Source organism: Schistocerca piceifrons, chromosome 1 (assembly GCF_021461385.2).
Source record: "Schistocerca piceifrons isolate TAMUIC-IGC-003096 chromosome 1, iqSchPice1.1, whole genome shotgun sequence".
Taxonomy (NCBI): Eukaryota; Metazoa; Arthropoda; class Insecta; order Orthoptera; family Acrididae; genus Schistocerca; species Schistocerca piceifrons.
The window spans coordinates 694,740,459-694,765,672 of record NC_060138.1 but is presented as its reverse complement, the minus strand read 5'-3'; the positions used below and the strand labels follow the sequence as shown (position 1 = coordinate 694,765,672).

The 25,214-nt window shown below is 40.1% G+C and overlaps 2 non-coding genes across 2 annotated transcripts; one reads left to right on the top strand and one right to left on the bottom strand.

The window, feature by feature from the left end:
* Nucleotides 1-7,364: 7,364 nt before the first annotated feature.
* Trnaa-agc lies at nucleotides 7,365-7,437 on the bottom strand. The gene has a single exon. It is a non-coding gene; the product is annotated as a tRNA-Ala (tRNA).
* A 164-nt stretch (nucleotides 7,438-7,601) lies between these two features.
* Nucleotides 7,602-7,674, top strand: Trnaa-agc. The gene has a single exon. It is a non-coding gene; the product is annotated as a tRNA-Ala (tRNA).
* The last annotated feature ends 17,540 nt before the right edge of the window (nucleotides 7,675-25,214 follow it).

The window sequence follows — 25,214 nt, the reverse complement described above, 5'->3', positions numbered from 1 at the left end:
ACTCCGACGACGCGGTGAAAGAAGAGGATTATAACTTTGTGAAAAGCATGGCGGCAAGCTGGTATGACATGGGCATACAAAAACTGCCACAGCGTCTACAAAAAAGCATCGACAGAAATGGTGATTATGTCGAAAAATAGCTAAATGTTCAAGCTGTAAACTGATGTAAACCACTGTAGAAATAAACAGGTCTATCTACTTATAAAAAAATAGGAGACTTTACTTTTGGGATTACCCTCGTACTTCCGACAATACAGTATTGTGACAATACTACCTACGAACATACGGAATCGCGATGTAATTGCCGAGTGCTTATCCGTGGCTTGTGGTGCACTGCGCTAATACAGTTATTTCATTAGCTTCTCCTGTAACAAGTTTACTTCGTTTCCTTTTGCCTCTCTGTACGCTGCCATCAGACATAAAGACGTTCACAACCACATAAAAGAACTAACGAGAGCAAGCTTTCTCTGGAAAACGCTTGGCAAACAACGCAACAGCAGCCTCAATATTTTCCTACATTCTCCGTAAATCAGGATCATTTCATTTTTCTCCTTCTGTGGTTGCAACATTCATCGTTCACTAGTACATCTGTAGTCCAAATAACAGGTAGATGTAGAGGCAATAAACACTGCGCAAGTATTATAATGTTTACAGTTGCTATATGTTCTACGTCTGCACGACACGTGATCTCCTGTCACAGCGTACTGCATGTTATGGTAAGTCGTAGTTCCCGTCGAGCAGTACCATGTTCGATACGTCGGAGGATTACAACGTTGCGAATGGGGTTCCCAATTAGAAGTTATGAAATACTGTTCCGTTCTACCCTCTCAACATGGAGGTGGGTTCCCACGTGCCATCCGATATTTAAGCGCCATTGAGTAGCATGTCGTAAATTACGATTGTATATCCATTTCTGTTCCTCCTATTACAATGCCATCTGTGGCGAAACGAAGAAAATGCATCAGACAAAACGTCTGTAGATTTTGCCATAGAATCGTGATCTGCAACAAAAAACGCGGGTTCTCATTGAAGATTTCAAAGTTGCCCCCGCCACCCACGCACGGGTTGAGCTGGCTATTCGACAGTGGTATCGTTGGATGTCCCACTCCGAGACAAACAAATTGGAATTATAACTTTTTTTTATCCGATATGTAGTTTTCGAGACATTTCCGTGTCGTCAGTTCAAATGAAAGTCTGTGTGTTTAGTATCGTGCAAGAAGACGTCTGATGGTTTTGTAGAGCGCAGTTGATAAAGCTACATTGTGCGCAAACTAAAAATTTTTGTCGTGCGTGATTGAAAAAGCTATCAAGTAATTTGCCAAGGGAGAATCCGTAAATATGTGCGTGCTGCAGGTAGAGCAACAGTATTTTCTCGTGAACTTCCTCCTTCTAAGTCCTATTTCGCAAGTAAAATAAATGGGCAAAAGAAGTCCATAGGCATTTCGCAGTTTTGTTCGCGTTGTCTGTGGCAGCAGATGACCCCACAGACCATCTCAGATAGCACTGTCTGCTGTTTTGTTTGAGAGATGGAGTGCAGCTTCTAGATAACTAAGACCTCTTCATCGTATCACAATAAATGCCACTATGACCTAACTTTTGAACTTCTGCAAAATCTGTGGGTACAAGAAGCTCGACATGGCATTCACTTTATCCTCTTGCTACTAACAGCGTACTTTCATCGTGAGCAAACGTTTAAGTAACACCACCTTCAGGCATTCGAAACAGCAAAAACACTGATTGACGTACATTACATTGCTCATCCTATATTTCTTGAACATGCCAACAAATGTTGTGAACAACACCATTAAAAACAGTTCTGGTAGCCATTTTATTCTTTGATCCACCACTGCAATATGATATTTGAAATAAGTAATGTTACTGCATAGGACTTTACAAACTGAAATAATTATTTTATGTCACTTCAGTTTCGATTATCAAGAGACATGCTGATCTACTTTAACACGTTGTGTATTCACTTTCAGACATCAAGAAGAATATAGTAATTCCGATTCGGAGAAAGGCAGGTGATTACAAGTGCGAATATGTTATGTGGCAGCTGCTTCCAAAAATTGACACATAACCTGTTTGTTAATCCAATGTGAATATCCAACCGGTAAATCAAGTCAGATCTCTAACGCTGCATGAAAACTGCAAGCAGCAGTAATAACTGCCGATGATTGCATTTTTCACTATAATTTCTGTCAGGTTTGGAACTGATTTTGATTCACAGCCCGTGAAACGCGTCTCTGGTCACTCTAAGGGTACTTCCCTACCACTGTTCAGACATCGTGTTTCGTGGCTATGTGTGTTACACCACACATGCTGAACAGTCCACTGCAAAACACCAACTAATCCAGCATACATCTGATGGCCATGGACACAGACAAACACCATTTCCCCTCTATTCCATTGTGTCACATCTTTATATTTACCCATGTTGACGTGCACTGTTTACATGAAACATAAATGTCTCAGTGATTGTTACAGTCTTATGCCATGTAAAGGCATGATTGAGCATGTGAATCGATCGCTGCCCCATCTGTAAAGGCTTTACGATTCGTCTGTGCGTGCAAAGTGGGTGACTAATTTTTGTGGTGATCTTAGTAATTAATTTCGTTACTGGGGGGAGGGGGAGAGGGGGGAGGGAAGTTCCAGCACATATGTACGTGGACGTCTTTGCATTGGCCGTGACTTGAAATCTGATACATAGTAGGGGAGATTTTCTGCCTTTTTCCCCGTCTTGAGGGAGAAGTATGCCTCACCAGTTAACCACAACAATATTCGCAAGGGTAGGAAATTTATTAAGCTCCTTTGTTAAATTCCCAAAGGCGTTGCTGCGATAGTAACACCTGTTCCCGTCGATTGCCGTGGAGCTTGGCTACCACTTGGATGGGTCACCATCCGATCTGCCGAGCACTGTTGGCAGCTGGGTGCACTCAGCCGTTGTGAGGCAAATTGAGGGGCTACTTGACTGAGAAGCAGCGGCTCCGGTCAAGGAAAGTAACAACCGTCTGGAGAGGGGTGTGCCTGCCTCACGACCTTCCATGTCTCCATCCTATGGCGCCCATCAGCTGAGGATGTCACGGCGGTTGGTCAGTACCGTTGGGTCTTCCGACACTTCTTCGGACGGAGTTCAGTTTAGTGTTTATTAAATTGTAAGTGGTTGGAACTCGGAAAGTCTGTTGCAGTTAATTGGGAGATTCTAACACTGACAGAACCGGCGAAATTACGTAGGGGAGAGTGGCAGAACACTCATCAGGGCGTCATTGAAGATACTTGGTCCAGGGATTAAGGCTCTCCGCTGGGTCTGAGAGCTGCAGAGAGAGGTATTTCCAGCTTGTATCATAACGTAAAGGCCGTGCTGAACTTAGAATTATCAGCGAGCACTACAGCCGTCGTCGGCTTTTGCACACCCTTAGGGTGCTATGCATGGACTGTCTTTGTGCCCGCTGAGACTCTTAACATTCTGCGTGGTGTCTGTTTGTTCTAAGTCGTGTCTCCCTACCACTTTCGCGCAACGACGCTCTGAGCCTGTTTTTTAGGGAATTGACTAGTTTGAACCTGGGACCTGTTGCTGGTAAGGAGACGTCAGACCACACATGACATGTAGAGTTCAGTGACACTAGCGATGATACAACTAAATACTTAATGATTTCAGCGTCAGTTCCACTGCACTCCCTGTAAAAGAATCTTAATACTAACTAAATTTAGTGGAAGGGGTTCAAGACTTTCCTATTTTTAGTTAGCTGGTAAAATAACGTCGAAAAAGCAGTTACGTTTACCACTGGAAATTTTATTCTACTCACAAAACATTGTTTATAAATTGCACTATTGATAAAAGGAAATGTTTTAATACAGGATGATAAAAACCACTGCGTTCAACAAAAATGTGATCGCATATTCCCTGAATGGGTTTCCAAGTTCTACAATGGATCGAAGGATGACCTATGCCATATCACATCTATAATCTAGGTTTAAATTAAGTTTCACAAAAGAGAAAACTATCAAAATGGTCTACAGTGACCCTCAATTATCTTTAATTACTCATCTAACTTGTCGTAAATTACAGTGGCTGATGTGGCTTCTCAATAATTATATAACAGAAAAATCATTGCGTTTCAGATTTTAACTTACGTAGCAAATGTGAATACCATGAGCTTCAATTGACGCTCGACACTAGTATTACGTAAAAAGGGGATGTAACAGATGAGACTTCTGCAGTTCTGAGTGAAGCTTTATGCGCTCAAAAATGCAGCATCGCGTGCGTTCATTACCTTGTCGGTGTTCGTCAGGGGGCGGCGGCCGGCGCAGCTCCATGCATCTCGCCGTCTCGGAAGCAACTCTCCTTAACTTCTCGTTACTACAATTTACCGAAGTTGGTTAAAAAAACTATCTGGCTGTGTTTTCATCCGACCAATCAGGGTCTCAATGTTAACCTTAAGCTCCGCCTACAAAAATTCTGCCTATCCAATGAGAAACGTTATACTTTTCGTGGTGGGGCAATGTTTTTAAAGTTTGCGACGTAACAGAGACGCGAAAAAGTCTCATGCTAAAACTTGCAGCTGGTGTGGCCCTTTTAGTGTTATCGTAAGATCTATACTGTTCTTCTGGAGGGCTCTAGCTTTTAACATGGGCTGGGGGGTGGTCTTGTCAGTTAGCTGGCGACGTGGGTGTCCGTCCCTTATCGTAGGGCCTTCTAGCTTAACACGGTTCTGCTCTCGGCTTCTGTTCTCGTTTCTCCCCTCGGAACTGCGTCTGTCTCACGGTGGGAAGGTATGACATGCATTTAGGCATTCTTGTGTTAGTTTGTGGTATTCCATTTGCTCACTCGTTACAAGTATTACTTTGGTTAATTTAATGTCACGATTTATTCGGAGCTATGTGACATACTACTGGATTTGCTAATCATGTCGGGGTTTTCATGGAAGGTGTTGGATTTGCCTGACACCTTACAAGACGACGCAAGCACGAAGTCACTTAATTTGAATCAGGGTCTCGTATGCTGATTTCATTTTCACAGCCAGATAGTTGCACTCACCATACACTTGTCTGAGAGTAACGGTGTTTGTTCATACATTTCTGTGGCCTTTCTGTAACTCATTAACCTTTTCCACAATCACGGCCCATGTTCCGACAACCACAAACATTGCCCATATTCCGACACAGCTTATATCGTTCTTTCATGGACCCGCCCTCCTGCGCCAATGCTATGGTACGTATTTGCAACCTCTTGTCCACTTATTAGTTGTACGCATTTTTCATTCAGAGAATAAAGCATGTTTGCTGTCTTTCGGCAGTAAACCGTATTGTTATAGTGACCATTACTGTCCTTTTGTAGTCCGTTGGTCCTCATTATCGATATGTCTGTATGAGATGTGCTACCCACACCTTCATGCTCCAATGGGCCATTTCCACTAAGCAGTTATTCGGTGCGTGACCTTGTTTTATTTTAATTCACATGAGCTTATGGGCAGCTTTCCATCTCTGCTGGTCACTAGCGATAGAATCTGTACCTTCTCAGTGGTATGCTAAACAGCTCAGTCAACACCTAACAAAAAAAATCCTCGTTCCAAAACACTAATATCAATTATTTAGAGAACAGTGAGAATACTGGTACAAATCGACCTCAGGGAAGATAAATTAGGAGCACGTGAGTCAATATTGACCCTTCAATTTATCTTTGAAGGTAGATTAAAGAAAAGTATCTGAAGATTAAGGGAAAGATATGACACTGTTGACTGGAACACCCTCATTGAAATTCTGGAGGTACCAGTGATAAAATAGTGGAGGGAAAGGTCATTTACAACTTTTACAGAAATCAGACTGTAGTTACAGGAGTCTAAAGCCATAAAAGGGGAGCAGTAATAAATCGGGGAGTGAGACTGGAATGTCGCCTAATGCCGCTGTTTTTCAACCTGAGGTATCTGATTGTAATTCTATGAGAGGTGGTAAGGACTTGAAACAGCGCTACGGTCGAAGGTTCGAATCCTGCCTCGGGCATGGATGTATGTGATGTCCTTAGGTTAGTTAGGTTTAAGTAGTTCTAAGTTCTAGGGGACTTATGACCACAGCAGTTGAGTCCCATAGTGCTCAGAGCCATTTGAACCATTTTTGAACTTGAAACAGCAGTTGTACAGAATGGATAAAAACAGACGTTATCTTCCCTTTCCATTAATATTTGTTCGTATTTATTTATTATGGTTAATTACATTGTCATTTCGACGTTATTTCGACTGCTGACGAAAATAATTAGATAGATATTTGTGGCTAGTGAGAGGGACGGAGTTTTAATTGAAGCAAATAAATTCCAATTTGTTACCGTGAAAACTGCGTGTGGCGTTTCTTTGGGATTTTTTTGTATTCACTTTCAACTGTCGTCCTTGTCTTTATCGTTATGAATGTTACCGGTGGCAGCTGCTGGGAGTGAGCTTCAGGCAGCGTGTGACCTGTTAGCGGTAGAAAAATTTTTAGCTCAGTGGTCGGATCGCGGAATCTTTTCGAAAGTAGTTACGTTGTTAAGGACATTTATTAACTTTGTAGCAGTGATACGTTTAACTGTGTGTCATTGGCCGAAGAGCTGCTAGCGAACCATATTTAATATGACAGAGTTCAGTACTACAGAGAGTGAATTCAGTTCCATCAATAAACTTGTGTGTGTACATCTGCTGATCAGTACTTCATGGAATTCATTGTTTAAGAAACCTACTGACATTCCTTTCAAACCATTCCGGAAAACTCTGACAGACCTAAACGAGAGCGCCTGAGAGTGGATATGAATCTTGCTCAACCACCCCACTCTCTTTCTGACCTGTAGCGTAATGTATCAACCATACTCATCTCACTTACTAGATGCTGATAAAAATTTAAAATAATAGTACACGCTACACCTCCATCGTCGGCCCCGATAGCTGAGTGGTCAGCGCGGCGGTTTGTCACGCCAAGGGGCCCGGGTTCGACTCCCCGCTGGATCGGAGATTTTCTCTGCTCGGGGATTGGGTGTTTGTTGTCCTCATTATCATTTCATCATTATCAGTGGAAGGCAACGGGAAACCACCACTGGAATCACTTCCCTAGACGCTCATGCGGTGGACCTCTCTGACGAGGCTTTCCCCATGACAAGATCTGCCGTAAGGTAGAACACAGAGTTAAACATCCATCGTTATGAAACTGATAAACTACGGGGGAAACGTTGGATATTTTTCACAGACAACAAAGTAATGGTTGACTCATGGTGAAACAGTAGCTCACAAGTGACAAAAAACATTGGCTTGCTTACGGCATGCTGTCATAACTATTAGTTATGCAGAAACTCTTCCAAATGTCGTGTAGTGAGCTAAAGTTAGAGCTAATACATTAAAATGTTCTGGAGGCGCCGGGTATCGATCCCGGTACCTCTCACATGCTAAGCGAGCGCTCTACCATCTGAGCTACGCCCCCAGTTGCCATGGCGACCGGCAAATTACTGTAGTACACGCGTTTGTGAAATCTGCTGGTCGGTCTGTGCCAAAACTGGTTTGGCAGCTCCTGCGAGGGGCAGAGAAAGCACGAGTCCCCGGTTACTGTTCCATTACAGCATTCAAGGCTGCCATTTCTTTGCGTCTGGGGGCGTAGCTCAGATGGTAGAGCGCTCGCTTAGCATGTGAGAGGTACCGGGATCGATACCCGGCGCCTCCAGGTCCATTTTTGTATGACTCGGTGCCTAAAGCGTCAAGTGCCGCTCTATGGGTTCGAAGGTGTGGTATTCGATTCCCGATCAGTCCTAAAACTTTTTTCTGTCATTTATCACATGTTTCATCCCTGAAAATGTTAGTTAAACTGAAAAATGCCGAACTGCACTGTGATTCAGAATGCAAATTAAGTTTTAGGTCCATCTATAACTGGCTGAATATATCAGTTCAAAAGTCGATAGAAGGCAATGGCAAAAGGACTATATCTAGTAAAGCGTATAACATTATTTGTTTAGGGTTCATTTAAATTTTTATAATTTTTTTTTTACTTTAAAATTTTCGCATATTGGTACTACATTTTCTGTAGATGTAAAGTAAAGTGTGCTATACTAGAGTTCGAAGTTCTTTGCACTGTATGTGAGTTATGCATGTAAAATATTATGTAAATTGTTTATTATGTTAAATAATTTTCGAATGACATTTTGTGTATAAATTATTCATATTGGTGTAAATTTGAAAATTTAAGAAATGGTCACGCTTAGGAACAATGTAAGAAATAGGTGTTATGTAAAACCTAGTGTGCTTTTGTTTGAAACGAAAGTGGCTCTGGGGAGTGGAAAAGGTGGGTATCTCCAGCCGAATTACGATGCCAGAAGAATTCTACATAGGCATCTGCTTAAACAATCCCCGTCCGCCCCGACAGCTGAGTTGTCAGCGCGGCGGTCTGTCACGCCAAGGGCCCAGGTTCGATTCCCGGCTGGGTCGGAGATTTTCTCCGCTCAGGGACTGGGTGTTGTGTTGCCCTCATTATCATTTCATCATCAGCCGCAGGCAACGGGAAACCACCACTGGAATAACTTCCCTACACACTCACGTGGTGGACCTCTCTGACGAGGCTTCCCCCATGACAATACCTGCCGTAAGGCAGAAAACAAAGTGAAGTAAACATTCCCCATGAAAATAGAGAGAAGCACTAGTGGCGGTATAGTGGCAGTCGACAGCAAACGTAAACAAATCAGAACCGCCTGAAGGGAGAGCAGCCCCGCCCCCCTTTTCTCTGTCGTAGGACTGGCAATCTACACCTGTGATTCGACCTTCTGCGAAAGTAGAACTAACGCATGGTTATAGGGGTCGATCACCCATTCTGTTGCAGTGAAAGTCTTATTCGAATCCCGTAATGGACCACTCCTTTCAAAATCAGAACAGAAAACAACGCGCAACACACAAAACAAAATAAATTGCAGAACGCGAAGCACTCGATAACGGCAACAACGCAAATGCTTGCTGCGGCTGGCAATGACGTAGACGGGGCAGTTCATCAGGCCAGTCCTCTCGTGGTATCCCTTTTACATTCAGTTTATGCACCTTTATGGCCCATGGATTATAAAAATTATGGTGTACACAAATCGGTCACAGTACTTCTCCTTACTTAGTTGTCTTTTAAATAGGATTCCAGCTTTGAGTTCGTATCATATTATCAGTACCATCAACATTATCAGTCTATTTGTGTCCGATGCTGAATAATTTATAGAACATACGAAACTCCTGCCTCTTCTCTTAACCTTCCAACTATCTTCCTGACTCTTCTCATTGCTCTCAGACAGGGAACGAGAATCTGTGTCGACAGGTCATTGAAATGAGGTCCTTCAATCTAAAACAGGTTTTGCTAGCGCGATTTCGCAGTGAACTGAATGCTGTTCATGTTATTTCATAGTCTTGGTCTTAAACTATAGAAATTGTAAAAACTGGCTGTGTTACTAACCTATGCCCTATGAAAATCGTGAAATGGCTCACCATTTGATTCTGACTGCGGCACAAAGTACGGAAAGAAAGAGAAATTATTGGAAGAACTGCAATCTGAAGCATAATTTTCATAGCTCAGTTCCAGCCACCAAGAAATTTAATTCACTGGGGAACCTGAATCCCTTAGAGGCGATCAATTCATAGCTATTCAGCTACCAGGAACGTCTCCAGAAATAGCTAAGAAACATAGTAATATATCCTCGTTTTGAATATTCCCTTTCAGAGACAAACTAGTAGATAAGAGGCAAAGTCGATACCAGCTAATGACCTGCAAAACTGGATAGTGGCGTGACAAACGTTTGATGGTCGCCATTGTCGTGAAACGAGGGAGACGACACAGTGGTTAACAGACTGGACTCTTATTCGGGACAACTTTCAAATCGGTGTCAAATAGTCCAGACCTAGATTTTCGTATCTTGCCTACGTAAATTAAGGCAAATGACAGGATAATTTATTTGAATAGTGCATTTTAGATATCCTTCTGAATCCTTCTTCATCCTAGATTTTGCTCGGTCTCTCGCACTGTAGACAGGAAGTTAAATTCCAATCATCCCTCCTTCTATAGTGTTCATTAGTTAAATTGTTTTGTCGCCCAAATATCAAACCTTTCTAAGCTGGGGCACGTAGGTACCTATACGTGCGTTTTAAAATTTCTACATATTGGAAAGAGCACAATCAGCCATAATTTGCAACGTCTTTTGTAAAATGACAGGTACTCGGCTAGAGATAAAGCCACGCAATTAAACTCATGTGTACTGCATGAGTTTTTTTTATCTTGAGATAACGAAAGAACTACACACCGGAAAAAAGGAAAATGTGTGGTCAGTATTTTTAAAAATGTTATCCGACAATACCACTGTTGACCCCGCTGCCCAAATACTAGGTAGTGGGGTGCAACTACGAAATCTTGAGTAGGATTATCCCATCTTCATACTAGATTCGGATTCTACGGCAAAAATTACGCAACTTTGGTGTAAAACACTTTTCTCGTTGCCTGATAGATGGCGCTGTAATCGAAATATAACATAAGTTTCAAAACGGTGTCATCTCGAGAAAAATGCACTGGTTAAAAAAACAGACGTGTTCAGTAATAGTGAAAAAAGATTATTTGAGGTGTGTCCACTCACCTCTAACCAACGTGGTACTCGTTTGAGGTGTGTCCAGTCACCTCTCACCAAACGGGTGAGAGGATCATAAACGTTGCCGCCAACTTCGACGCACGTATTTATCCGCAAGTGGAAGATTCGATAGAACTCAGAAGTGCTGCCGATGTCATCATCTGACATGCATTGATGATACGCTGCATAATGTTATCACACGTTGCTGGCACTTCATTATAAACTTCACTCTACAAGCAAACCCACAAACAAGTCAGCCGGAGCTAAGAGCTGGCGATCTTGTAGGCCAAGACATTGGACCGCCTCTTCCGATCCATCGACGATTGTTCCCTAGATCTAATACTTCCCATGCTGCTACGGAATAATGTGCTGGACAACCAACACGTTGAAACCACGTTGTTTGTCGCAAATCCAAGGGAAGGTCTGCAAGCAGTATTGGTAGATCGTCCTTCAAGGATGTTCGATATTTATCACCATTTAAGATCTCATCGATAAAGAATGAATGAAGGAGTCTATCACCAATTATTCCACACCAAACACACACATACCACGGATGCTGATGCTCAGCTTGGCGTATCATGTGTTGGTGCCCCACGTTCCAATAACCCGTGTTATGTCGATTAATCGAATCATGGTTGGCGATGGTCGATTCGTCAGAGCACGATGCTTGAGCAAAGAAACTAGCGTATCTCCGTATCTGACGAAGCGAACAATGGAAAAGTGTTTTTTTCAGTTCTGGAAATCATTGCCATGAACTTCCTGATGGAGGGAAATATGGGACGGATGATAATTCCTACGTTTCAATATTTGGCATACAATAGTCTGTTTCCCGATTCACTACGAAGTATCAAATAATCCGACAAAAAGAAGAGCATGATGGTACTTTGCTTGGAAAACGTTGAACATCAGGGCTATAGCCCTATCGACATTCCTACTGCTTTCTCCATAAATGTAAAGAATTTCAATTTTCTCTTTTATCGTAGTAATCTGCATTCTAACTGATAACATAGTCAGATTATGAAGGAAAGTATTTAAGAAGTGAGGGACAACGTGCACATAGTGAGAGCAAGTCAGAAAATAAATGAATGAATGAATATTTCAAAAAAACTACAAAACACTGAGCCGTTTGCCACACTCGCCTCCTTTTTTGTTTTTGATCAAATGTTCTCAAGATAATACCGTTTGGGAAGCCAGTTGTGTTATTTGTTGATTACAGCGTCATCAATCACGCAACGACAAAAGTGTCACATACAAAATATACGTAATTGTTCCCGTAGAATCCGATTCAACAATAAAAACTACATTTACGATTTCAAAGTTGTCCCACGCCATACCCCTGGGGGGTGTGGCAGGGTGATCAACCTTTGAATTGCCGGATACCATTTTCAAAAACACTGAACAAGTATTTTTCCGATTTTTTAATCCAGTGCGTCGTTTTTGGGATATTTCGTTGTCTCGTGACAAAAACCCACCCTGTATATACATAAATATTAAGAGTTACTTTATCTCACGTATCATAAATCTGTTGAATGTTGTAAGCGTTATATATGTTACCCAGGAATGATGCACACATGAATCCAGCTTCTATAGTGATTTAATGGTGTTATTCCTTGTTACTTTGTCACATTTTTCATTAGTATCATTCATTTCTCACGATTAGTGTTACTCTGATATGTCAGTAGCACTGAACCACTAATATTTAACCAACCATTTCAAGTCGTTACTGCACTGGTTTGTGTAACAGTTATTAGGTGAGTGTTCTATGCAGTGACTATACAAGTGGCCGGTGTGGTCCGTATTAAAGAAAAGCGTTTAGACTATAAAAGACCAGTTACGACAGATGATGCCACCGTGAGTATTGTGAAAGGAGCCCAGTTAAAATCAGAATACAATCATCCATTTAATGTTCTCCGTCTTTTCCTCGGTCACTTAGGTGAATGGTCCTGTCTACATCTTTACGCACGAAATTAGTGCGTCATCGCTAACAACATAGGCAGAGAAATGATACAAAAGCTGCGAAAATCCAAGATTATTAGAAACTGGATGGATCCACTGTAAAGAAGCTAATTTTAATAATAGACCCCGTTCACTTCTTTACAGGAAACAAGGAAGATCGCGCGTTCATTAGACTGCTGTCATGCTGTATTAAGCAGAGACCTTTCATAAAACAGATGGGGAATGTGTCCATTGTAAGGGTGAATCACGTGAACACAGTTTATGTTCCGCCACAGTCGTCGACCGTTATGTGGCCTAACAGTTGAGACAGCACAGTACCTTCTGTCTGCTGATTTGTATATAGCACATTCCACGCTCTCATCTGCAAAGCTTTACTGCTAAACGTAAACAGAGCCATTTAACTACTCCCCACTTTTGAAACGCTCTCGAAATCCATTAATGCGTACATTTTCCAATACAAAAATTATACTTGCGTCAAAATATATGTTTAAAAATGTTCGAAAGGTAACAACGCACAAAATACTCGCCTGTTTCCAACATAATGTTTTACGAAAACAGTTTTTGATATTTTCAATGGTTCTGGTAGTAACTATAGTTAAAAGAGTAGCTTCCCGCAACTAGTACTGATCTCTGCAGATGTCATCTACTCATTTTCCATTCGATAGTCGTCTAAGTCATTAATATTCACGAGAAATCCAGCAGAGAATTTTGTTAGGCTACACATTCTACACATATTGGATTCATTTTCAGAACAACAGTTTCCTTAATATACGCAACTCCTGCCTTTCTTGTTAACCATTTACTCGTACTTATTCGTATATGCTGCTGTCTTTGCTATTCTCAACACAGTTCTTTAATTTTGTGATTTTTTTACGTCTATGTTTATATCTCACTGTCATAGACTAGAATTTGCAGCAAACATTGATCACAGATTTGTGGTTTCAAATATACCGTGTATTTATTGTTTCAGAAACCCAGATCTAGAAAATGACAATTTTTTTTTCAAACTAAAATAATACTAGGGACTTCATTCTTTAAAATCACATATACATTTTACATAAAGCTTCATTCTAAATATTTTTAATTTTCTTTAAATACGCTGACATTAGTTTGCCACTACGTGTCATTCAAACTTTTCAGTAATTCCGCAGATAATATATTAGTGGGACATGTTCCCACAGTAGCCTAACGTGGTACACTCCAGGCAATTGTTTGCGTTTTACACGCCGAGTCTGCAGAATAACGTACTGACAGTGTTTTTGCAATGTGTATTATATTGTTTGATCAGTGCAGATATGGTACGATTAAATGACAGAGGTATTCTAAATGAAGAAACCTACAGGACATTACATCAGTAACGGAGTAACAATAGTCTCTTGCGATAATGCTGACGAATGCTGCTAGCAGTAGTGAGATTATGTGCCAGGAGACATCTGCTCCGACACCTTATGCAAAAAATCTTTATGGATCAGAGGACCACAATTCTGTAGCACATCACATTGTTCACACACCCAACCCGAATACGTACATGTCCATACATACATTTAGTTAATAGCCCCATTATCAGACCCATCTCCAAATGTTGTTGTTGTTGTGGTCTTCAGTCCTGAGACTGGTTTGATGCAGCTCTCCATGCTACTCTATCCTGTGCAAGCTTCTTCATCTCCCAGTACCTACTGCGGCCTACATCCTTCTGAATCTGCTTATTGTATCCATCTCCTGGTCTCCCTCTACGATTTATACCCTCCACGCTGCCCTCCAGTACCAAACTGATGATCCCTTGATGCCTCAGAACATGTCCTACCAACCGATCCCTTCTTCTAGTCAAGTTGTGCCACAAACTCCTCTTCTCCCCAATTCTGTTCAGTACCTCCTCATTAGTTATGTCATCTACCCATCTAATCTTCAGCATTCTTCTGTAGCACCACATTTCGAAAGCTTCTATTCTCTTCTTGTCTAAACTATTTATCGTTTGTGTTTCACTTCCGCACATGGCTACACTACATACAAATACTTTTCAGAAACGACTTCCTGACACTTAAATCTATACTCGATGTTAACAACTTTCTCTTCTTCAGAAACGCTTTCCTTGCCATTGCCAGTCTACATTTTATATCCTCTCTACTTCGACCATCATCAGTTATTTTGCTCCCCAAATAGCAAAACTCCTTTACTACTTTAAGTGTCTCATTTCCTAATCTAATTCCCTCAGCATAACCCGGCTTAATTTGACTATATTCCGTTATACTCGTTTTGCTTTTGTTGATGTTCATCTTATACCCTCCTTTCAAGACACTGTCCATTCCGTTCAACTGCTCTTCCAAGTCCCTTGCTGTCTCTGACAGAATTACAATGTCATCGGCAAACCTCAAAGTTTTATTTCTTCTCCATGCATTTTAACACCTACTCCGAACTTATCTTTTGTTTCCTTTACTGCTTGCTCAATGTACAGATTGAATAGCATCGGGGAGAGGCTCTATCTCACTCCCTTCCCAACCACTGCTTCCCTTTCATGTCCCTCGACTCTTATAACTGCCATCTGGTTTCTGTACAAATTGTAAATAGCCTTTCGCTCCCTGTATTTTACCCCTGCCACCTTCAGATTTTGAAAGAGAGTATTCCAGTCAACATTGTCAAAAGCTTTCTCTAAGTCTACAAATGCTAGAAACGTAGGTTTGCCTTTCCTTAATCTTTCGTCTAAGATAAGTCGTAGGGTCAGTATTGCCTCACGTGCTCCAACATTTCTACGGAATCCAAACTGATCTTCCGCGAGGTCAGCTAATACCAGTTTTCCAATCGTCTGTAAAGAATTCGCGTTAGTATTTTGGATCTGTGAGTTATTAAACTGATAGTTCGGTAATTTTCACATCTGTCAACACTTGCTTTCTTTGGGATCGGAATTACTATATTCTTCTTGAAGTCTGAGGAAATTTCGCCTGTCTCATACATCTTGCTCCCCAAATGGTAGAGTTTTGTTAGGCCTGCCTCTCCCAAGGCTGTCAGTAGTTCTAATGGAATGTTGTCTACTCCCGGGGCCTTGTTTCGACTTAGGTCTTTCAGTGCTCTGTCAAACTCTTCACGCAGTATCATATCTCCCATTTCATCTTCACCTACCTCCTCTTCGATTTCCATAATATTGTCCTCAGGAACATCGTCCCTGTATAGACCCTTTATATACTCCTTCCACCTTTCTACTTTCCCTTCTTTGCTCAGAACTGGGTTTCCATCTGAGCTCTTGATATTCATGCAAGTTGTCCTCTTTTATCCAAAGGTCTCCTTAATTTTCATGTAGGCAGTATCTATCTTACCCCTCGTGAGATAAGTCTCTACATTCTTACATTTGTCCTCTAGCCATCCCTGCTTAGCCATTTTGCACTTCCTGTCGATCTCATTTTTGAGACGTTTGTATCCCTTTTTGCCTGCTTCACTTACTTCATTTTTTTATTTTCTCCTTTCATCAATTAAAATCAGTATCTCTTCTGTTACCCAAGGATTTCTACTAGCCCTCGTCTTTTTACCTGCTTGATCCTCTGCTGCCTTCACTATTTCATTCCTCAAAGCTACCCATTCTTCTTCTACTGTATTTCTTTCCCCCATTCTTGCCCATTGTTCCCTTATGCTCTCCCTGAAACTCTGTACGACCTCTGGTTCTTTCAGTTTATCCAGTTCCCATCTCCTTAAATTCCCACCTTTTTGCAGTTTCTTCAGTTCTAATCTACAGTTCATAACCAATAGATTGTGGTCAGAGGCCACATCTGCCCCCGGAAATGTCTTACAATTTAAAATCTGGTTCCTAAATCTCTGTCTTACCATTATATAATCTATCTGCAACCTTTTAGTATCTCCAGGGTTCTTCCATGTATACAACTTTCTTTCATGATTCTTGAACCAAGTGTTAGCTATGATTAAGTTATGCTCTGTGCAAAATTCTTCCAGACGGCTTCCTCTTTCATTTCTTAGCCCCAATCCATATTCACCTACAACGTTTCCTTCTCTTCCTTTTCCTACTGTCGAATTCCAGTCACCCATAACTATTAAATTTTCGTCTCCTTTCACTACCCGAATAATTTCTTTTATCTCATCATACATTTCATCAATTTCTTCAACATCTGCAGAACTAGTTGGCATATAAACTTGTACTACTGCAGTATGAGCGGACGTCGTGTCTATCTTGGCCACAATAATGTGATCACTATGCTGTTTGTAGTAGCTTACCCGCACTCCTATTTTTTTATTCATTATTAAACCTACTCCTACATTACCCCTATTTGATTTTGTATTTATAACCCTGTATTCACCTGACCAAAAGTCTTCTTCCTCCTGCCCCGAACTTCTCTAATTCCCACTAACTTTAACCTATCCATTTCCCTTTTTAAATTTTCTAACCTACCTGCCCGATTAAGGGATCTGACATTCCGCGCTCCGATCCGTAGAACGGCAGTTTTCTTTCTCCTGATAACGAAGTGCTCCTGAGTAGTCCCCGCTCGGAGATCCGAATGGGGAACTATTTTACCTCCGGAATATTTTACCCAAGAGGTCGCCATCATCATTTAATCATACAGTAAACCTGCATGCCCTCGGGAAAAATTACGTCTGTAGTTTCCCCTTGCTTTCAGCCGTTCGGAGTACCACAACAGCAAGGCCGTTTTGGTTAGTGTTACAGGGCCAGATCAGTCAATCATCCAGACTGTTGCCCCTGCAACTACTGAAAAGGCTGCTGCCCCTCTTCAGGAACCACACGTTTGTCTGGCCTCTCAACAGATACCCCTCCGTTGTGGTTGCACCTACGGTACGGCTATCTGTATCGTTGAGGCACGCAAGCCTCCCCACCAATGGCAAAGTCCATGGTTCATGGGGATTCGTAATGTCCACGACAGCTTTTTGTAGACTGTGGTTATACGGGTACACATGCTCTGATCCCTGGTATCCATTTATTTGCACTAAATGTTTGATCCCTTCCGTCATAATACATGGAAATAGTCAAGATCTGTAGACAGACACAGAATATTGCACTCCATACTTCGGAGTATATGATGGTGTTGTCACAGGAAACAAAGGAAGCATTATTGTCATGTACTCTAGAAAATATATGATCAGTACTATGGCATTCATAGACTGTGAGAGAGCTGATAAAAAACTGATTTGGTGAGGCAAGCTCGACAAGTGACAAAAGTTGTTGAAAGATGCGTAGATGAAGTATCAGACCGCCAAAAGGATTTTCTGAGGCCCTACAGAACTCGTCAAGTTGCTGTTGCAACTTAAGACAGCGTTCTCCGCAAATTAACTTTCCTGCCACATAATGAACATTTTCATGTGAACTGCTAAAAATAAAAACACAAAATTTTCAGTTTTGTTTGCAGGACACTAATTTGCAAATTTTATCATTTTCTTTCATAGTCTCTCAGAAATAAAAGCTCAGTGCTAACGTAAGTTGATGAAAAAATTGCAACTTTTCCAGCTACTAAGAAGTTATTGCATGAAAAATAAGTACCAATCTACTGAAATTTCTGTCACAAATGTATCAAACATACCGATCATGCTGCATCAAAATAATTATTTGTATTTAAAGCGTAATTTTACTATGTATGAATTTGGTACCGGTGTAGTTTATTTTTATTCCTACCTCCACGATGCCCTATTGATTTCAATCGTTTTTTGTTTAAGTTCTTGTGTATGTGAAATAAACAAAGTTATTTCAGACTTAAAGGTGGCCCCACTCATGCACACGTCTCCATCCCTTTGCTAATTCTGAAACTTTAATTCCTACATCCGTCTGTAATTGATAAAATAGTCTTATTTTATCCACTGAAAAAAAATTACTATTTAAACCAAGACCTTAAAAATTAAAATAAAACTGCTGTCTCATTACATAGAAAATAAGTAGTATGTAGATCAGTGTTATGTGTTATAATGAAGCTGTAAGTGTCAATAATATTCGGTTTACTAATTAATTGAGTCCTGTAGCGTGCTTTTCCATTACGTGTAATAGACTGGAATATCGTGAAGTCATAAATTTACTGGTATACGTACTCTCATCGTAGAATTTACCCACATAATCTGTTTTTCACTATCAACAACGCGTTCAGAGAATGCACGCTCTCATTTCCAAGCAATATACAAGAAACTACATATTCTCAAATCTTCTGCTCTCGCCATTTAATTTTAGACACAGCTGACTAACTGCCTTCGGTCTTTATAGTTGCTGTCCACAGTCCACTCTTCAATCACCAGCTCTGCGCCATGCTTGACAAACACGACTTCGTGCTCTGAAAAGTATTAAATATCAAACTGTCAACACGTGCTGATAAAATAATTATTTATTTACTACCGGTTTCTACCTTCAGGTATCAAAAAATTATTGACTACAGCCTAAATAATAACGATGTCATTGTAGCGAGAAAAGACAATGTTCAAACGTAAATTTAATTGTTTGCTGTATAATGTGTTTTACGTACAACTGACTGTGAAAGTCAGTTTCCATACGCTCTATGACGTCCACTACAGAGCGTCCTTTTCTTGACTACCCTATATCACAATCTCATATTATTTTGTTGTACTTGAGCGCTTTCAAACAAATAGATGGAACACAGACAAAATAATGAAAGCATTACCATCCTGTTAGAATAGTTTCGAAGTGCTGTATCCTTCCTTAATGTAACTATGACGTATTATGCACAGCCTGGCACTTGCCTTTGACAGACTGATCCTACAAATCAACTATCTTCTACATGTACATTTACATTGATACTCTGCAAATCACATTTTAGCGCCTGGCAGGGGTTCATCGAACCACCTTCACAATAATTCTCTATTATTCCGGTCTCGTACAGAGCGTGGAAAAAATGAACACCTATATCTTTCCGTGGGAGCTCTAGTTTCCCTCACTTTGTTGTGATGATCGTTTCTCCCTATGTAGGTCGACGTTAACAAAACATTTTCGCATACGTAGGAGAAAGTTGGTAATTGGAATTTTGTGAGAAGATTCTGCCGCAACGAAAGGCGCCTTTGTTTTAAAGATGTCTACCCCAAATAATGTATCATTTCAGTGACACTCTCTCCCCTATTTCGCGATATACAAAACGTGCTGCTCTTCTTTGAATTTTCTCGATGTACATCGTCAGCCCTATCTGGTAAAGATCCCACACCGCGCAGCAGTATTCTACGAAAAAGATGACGGACAAGCGTAGTGTTGGCAGTCTCTAAGTAGATCTGTTACATTTTCCAAGTGTCATGCCAATAAAACGCAGTCTTTGGTTAGCCTTCCCCACAACGCTTTCTATATGTTCCTTCCAATTCAAATTGTTCGTAATAGTCATTCCTAGGTATTTAGTTGAATTTACGGTCTTTAGATTTCACAGATTTATCATGTAACCGAAGTTTAACGGATCCCTTTTAGCACTCATGCAGATGACCTCGCACTTTTCGTTATTTAGGGTTCATTGCCAATTTTTGCATCATACAGATATCTTTTCTGAACTGTTTTGCAATTTCTTTTGATCACCTAATGACTTTACTAGTCGGTAAACGACAGAATCATCTGCAAACAACCTGAGACGGCTGCTCATATTGTCTCCTAAATCATAGATAAGGAACAGCAGAGGACGTGTAACACCATCTTGGGGAACGCCAGAAATCACTTCTGTCTTACTCGATGACTTTCCGTCAATTACCACGAACTGTGACCTAACTGACAGGAAATCACGAATCCAGTCACATAACTGAGACAATGCTCCGTGAGCACGCAATTTAATTACAAGCCGCTTGTTGTGATATTATTGGATTTCAGACATTTTGCATATGAGAAAAGGATAGCCACTGAGCTGTAGTTTGAAATGATACTAAGCATGACAACGCGAGAGTAAAGAAATGAAATCTGTTTATAACGTGCGCCTATACCAAGACGCGCGGTCAGCGTTTAAAAGGTACTTTTAAACACTATGACTCGCTGGGCGCAGATATTTAAAATCATTGCCGCAGCGCTTGATAGCAAGAAGCTGCGAAACAGAAGAAAGAACAATTTATCATTTGTTAGGAAAATTCTAGAGTCTTTATAGTGAGTTGTACTTCTGGTCGCCTATATGTTAACATGTACTTCATTACCTTTGATGTTTGGTCGCCGACTTGTTAAGACGTGTTGTGTAGCACCGCTACAAGTTATATTTCATTTAGTTTGAAAAACCACGTTATCATCAAGAAAGAAAACGCTTTTGTAAACCTTGTGACGATAAAAAAAATACTTACGCGCACGCCAGGACATTTAATTTTTACAAAATATCACACATACAAAAGCAGCGATTGTTGGACTGCTCCATGCATGAGAAAAACATAAAAATGTAAGTTTTGTATTCATTGTAAATTTGTTCATGTTTATAGTTTAACGCCTTTGTTCTTTGAGAATATATTGATGCTTCACTGTACAGAAAATCTATGCTTATTCTTTTCTTTAAATTAACCACAAATAATGTTTATGTTTAAATGAACTTTGTTACAGGTTCGCTCTTTATCGCGGTGTCTCGATTGTATTTGGGAGACCATTAATGTGTTCGGTTTCCGATCTGACAACTTTTTTTACAAAATTTCACTGTTTTGCATTTTTCTTTTTTATTATTCAAATAGGTCCCTTAGGTAATTTCATTGAAGAGTCTGATTGCGTGAAAGCAATCCGGGTTAAAAGGTCATTTGAGAAACTATTTTCACGCAATCAATCTGTACGTCTCCTGAACACAATCGAGAACCGACGTATCGTCGATCATTCATTAATTTTTCTCTCTTTCCAAGTCGTACCAAAAAACGGCCAAGGAGAACTGCCGTGAGTACGCAATCTAGTGTTAAAGGTTGCATTCTTTATCTTGTCGGCAAACATTGCCATAAATTATCATCATCATTGTTATATTTGGTTAAATGAGAAAAGCGAAAAACCTTTTAACGCTAGATTGTGTGGCACAGTGTCAAAAGTCTTCTGGAAATATAGAAATACGGAATCAATTTGAAATCCCTTGTCAATAGCACACAACACTTCGTGCGACTAAAGAACTAGTTGTGTTTCACAAGAACGATGTTTTCTAAACCCGTGTTGATTGGGTGTCAATAGACCGTTCTCTTCGAGGTACTTCATAATGTTCGAACACAATATACGTTCCAAAATCCTCCTGCATATCGTCATTAATGATATGGGCCTGTAATTTAGTGGATTACTCCTACTGCCTTTTTTAAATATTGGTTTGACGTGTGCAACTTTCCAGTCTTTGGTTACGGATCTTTCGTCGAGCGAACGGTTGCATATGACTGTTAAGTAAGGGGAATGCAAAAATTGTTAAGTTTCAATATATATAAGCTCAGTGAACTGGGAGAATTACTGCTCTTTAATTTTTACGTGATTTTATTAATGCATATGGCAAACGGGTTGCACCGATATAAATACATGCACAATAGAAAATATCACAATAGACAGAACGTGGTCAATAATTTAGTATTGCTTTACATTATGGATATAGACACACAGCATATAGTCAAAATATTCAGACATGACACCAACTCTAGAGAACACTGAAATCTGGAGATTAAAGTGTTAGGGTAACCAGTGATAAATCATATTTTATAAACACTCGCTACTGTTCCATATAAACTTGAAACGGTCTTTATTGGAGACCGTGAGGAAATAGTAATACCAGCGCAGTTTTTGGAAGGAGAATCTCCAGTTACATACATCTCGCACAAAGCTTTCTCATACTTAATTATCCACGTGAAGTGTATCATTCTCTTCTACAGATGTGCCTACAGTCAGCTATTTCAATCAACTTTCATCAACGTTCGTCAAAAACGCACCGGTCAACAAGCAAGTATCAGAGGTGCGTAAGAAGATGCTGCTACCGAGTGTGATCATCATGATGAAAATGGCTTTAAAATGGCTGGTTGGTCGCAAGATAGTAGTCGCAGGAAGTTTCTGGACCCATTTATTATCACTACGCGTTTTAGGCTCTGCCCATCTTCAAATTGCTAACAATTTTTTTTTAAATCTTGCAAAATTACACACCTGTCTTAAATGAGGACATATGCTAAAACACAACTGAATATTAAAGACATTTAAAACAGAATACATACCATTTTTTTAGTACAAAATGAATGTACAACTTTGACAAGAATGACAATTAACATCGAAGGAAACGTAAAGTTCATTAGTCCACTCAGCAAATACCTTTATAACCTAACGTGTATGCTGTTTACAACCGAGTTATGTGGCTGCCAGACAGTCCCACATAAGAGAGTTTATTGACGTTGGATGGCGTAAGTGCTGCGGCGCTGCGCTGTATGACCGAAACATAATTCCTAGTGATAACTGCAATATCTATTGTAATATTTATACGGATTTTTCTTACATTACAAATAAAAGTTAATGCCAACATGAGGTAAAGATAAGTTTGAAATACATACACCGTTTTCAGCAAAGACATTTTATGCAGAAGACATGCAGTAAAAAGGGAAACAAAACTAGGAGCCTGTGTCTAGAGGTAATAGTTGCTAAACAAACCACAAAACACGCAGAAGAACGCAACCTAACCGGATGAAGTATGGAAATTCAGATTTCTGTTCGCATTTTTACCATTTGTTGAGGACAGATTTTTGTTCGTATTTTTACCTTCTATTTGTTCGGAAAAAAACTCGTCAAAAATGCTATAGAACCATTGTCTGCTGATGGTGATCTCTTCGCCAGTTATTAGATCCGGGATTGAACGGCGGTTAGTGCAAATTTCAAGCTCTTTGATGATATCTAGTGTTCTGCCTTTTTGTTACGAGTGTAAAATACTTAGGCTATTTTCGATTGACTGTAAACAGTGATTTTGCTCTCTCAGGTGACAACCAAGGGTGCTGTCGTTTCTGGCATATGTGTGCTCCCTAATCTTATCTTAAATTCTCTACCCGTCTATAAAAACTAATACATGACCCGCACCTTATTTTATAATTATCTTCGTCGCTGTATTTGTGTACCCTCGTCTACCTCTGGCGCAAAATCAGACCTAGTTTATTATTTATTCGAAAACCAACTTACATGTCAGATTTTTAAAAACGTTGGCAGTTTTTTCGGAGTATGAGCCGCTATAAGAATGAGAAATATGGGCGACCGATTTTTAGAACAGACTGTTTGTTTCGCCACCTTTCAGAAAAATTTTATACTTAGGTTTTGAATTGCTTTATCGGTAAATCCATTTGCTTCCCCACCTTGAACAATTGTGTCAATTTCCCAATCAGCCGTATCACTATTTAAAACAAGTTTTGCAGTCTCATAAAAAATTGCAGTAAAGTCAGCTCGTTTATGGGCGGCCGGGTGACAAGAGTGTGACGAAATAATTAAGTCTGTTCTAGTTGATTATTTAAATTTGAATCTAATCTAATTATTTGGAAATCCAACGGATTCAAAAGTAAATAGTTTTTTTTAAAATATTCGGAACAGAAAGGTAGAACACTAGATATCATGGAAGAGATTGAAATTTACACTATCCGCCGTTAAACCCAAAAGCTAATAGTTAATGAGTAGGTCACTAGCAGTACACAATGGTTCTTCAGCATTTTTGGCGAGTGGTTGCCGAACAAATGAAGGGTAAAAATGCGAACAAAACACTGCATTTCCATATTTCATTCGGCTAGGTTGTGTTCTCCTGTGTATTTTATGGTTTATTTAGCAACTTTTAGCTCTAGACACAGGCTCCTAGTTTTGTTCCTCTTTTTACTGCATGTCTTCTGCATAAAATGATAAAATGTCTTTACTGAAAACTCTGTATGTATTTCAAACTTGTCTTTACCTCAAGTTCGCATTAATTTTTATTCATAATGTAAGGAAACTATCTGTACATACTTTATGTGCATAATATGTACTCAAATTACCACTTTTAATTACGTGCAGGTGATATACGGCAGCGTCAAAGCACTTACGCCACCCAACGTCAGAAGAGTGGGTCACTAAAACCCTGCGAGTCTCTAAATCTGTCTGTGCCTACTGTTGGTATTACTTTTCTTTGTAATATAAGAAAAAACAGTATCAATATTGCAACAGATGTAATTATTACTAGTAATTATGTATCGGCCATATTTAAATGTCTTTGATGTTCAGTTGCGTTTGGGCATGTGCCCTCTTTTAAGATATTTGTGTAACCTTGCAAGATAGTAAAAAAAAATTTTCTTTTGGCAATTTCTCAACCTGTCATCTGAAATGGGCAGAGCCCGAAACACCTAAGAATAATGAGTGGGTCCAGAAACAGCCTGTGACTATTATTCTGCCACCAACCAGCTATTTTAAAGCCATTTTCATCATTGTGATTATAATGGTAGCACGCCTCTATTACACTTTCCAGTCATGTCTACAATAAATGATCAGCACCTTTGCTGTTACCAGTAACGTTCGAATCGAAACAAAACATTACTGTTGCACGAGTAAAATATTTGACGCTTACTGAAATAACTTAATTCACCATGTTGGACATTGCGAATACGCTAGAAATCTGAACCTGACAAACATTCTGGATAGCAGCATTTTGCGAATCTAACCTTAGACAAGTGGGCTAGAATAACAATGGCTTACGCACAGTGGCAAATATCGTGATACAAGATTAATCTGTATCAGGCTAAAATAGTGAAACCATCCGTAATGCCAGCACATACGGCTCAGCATGTAACA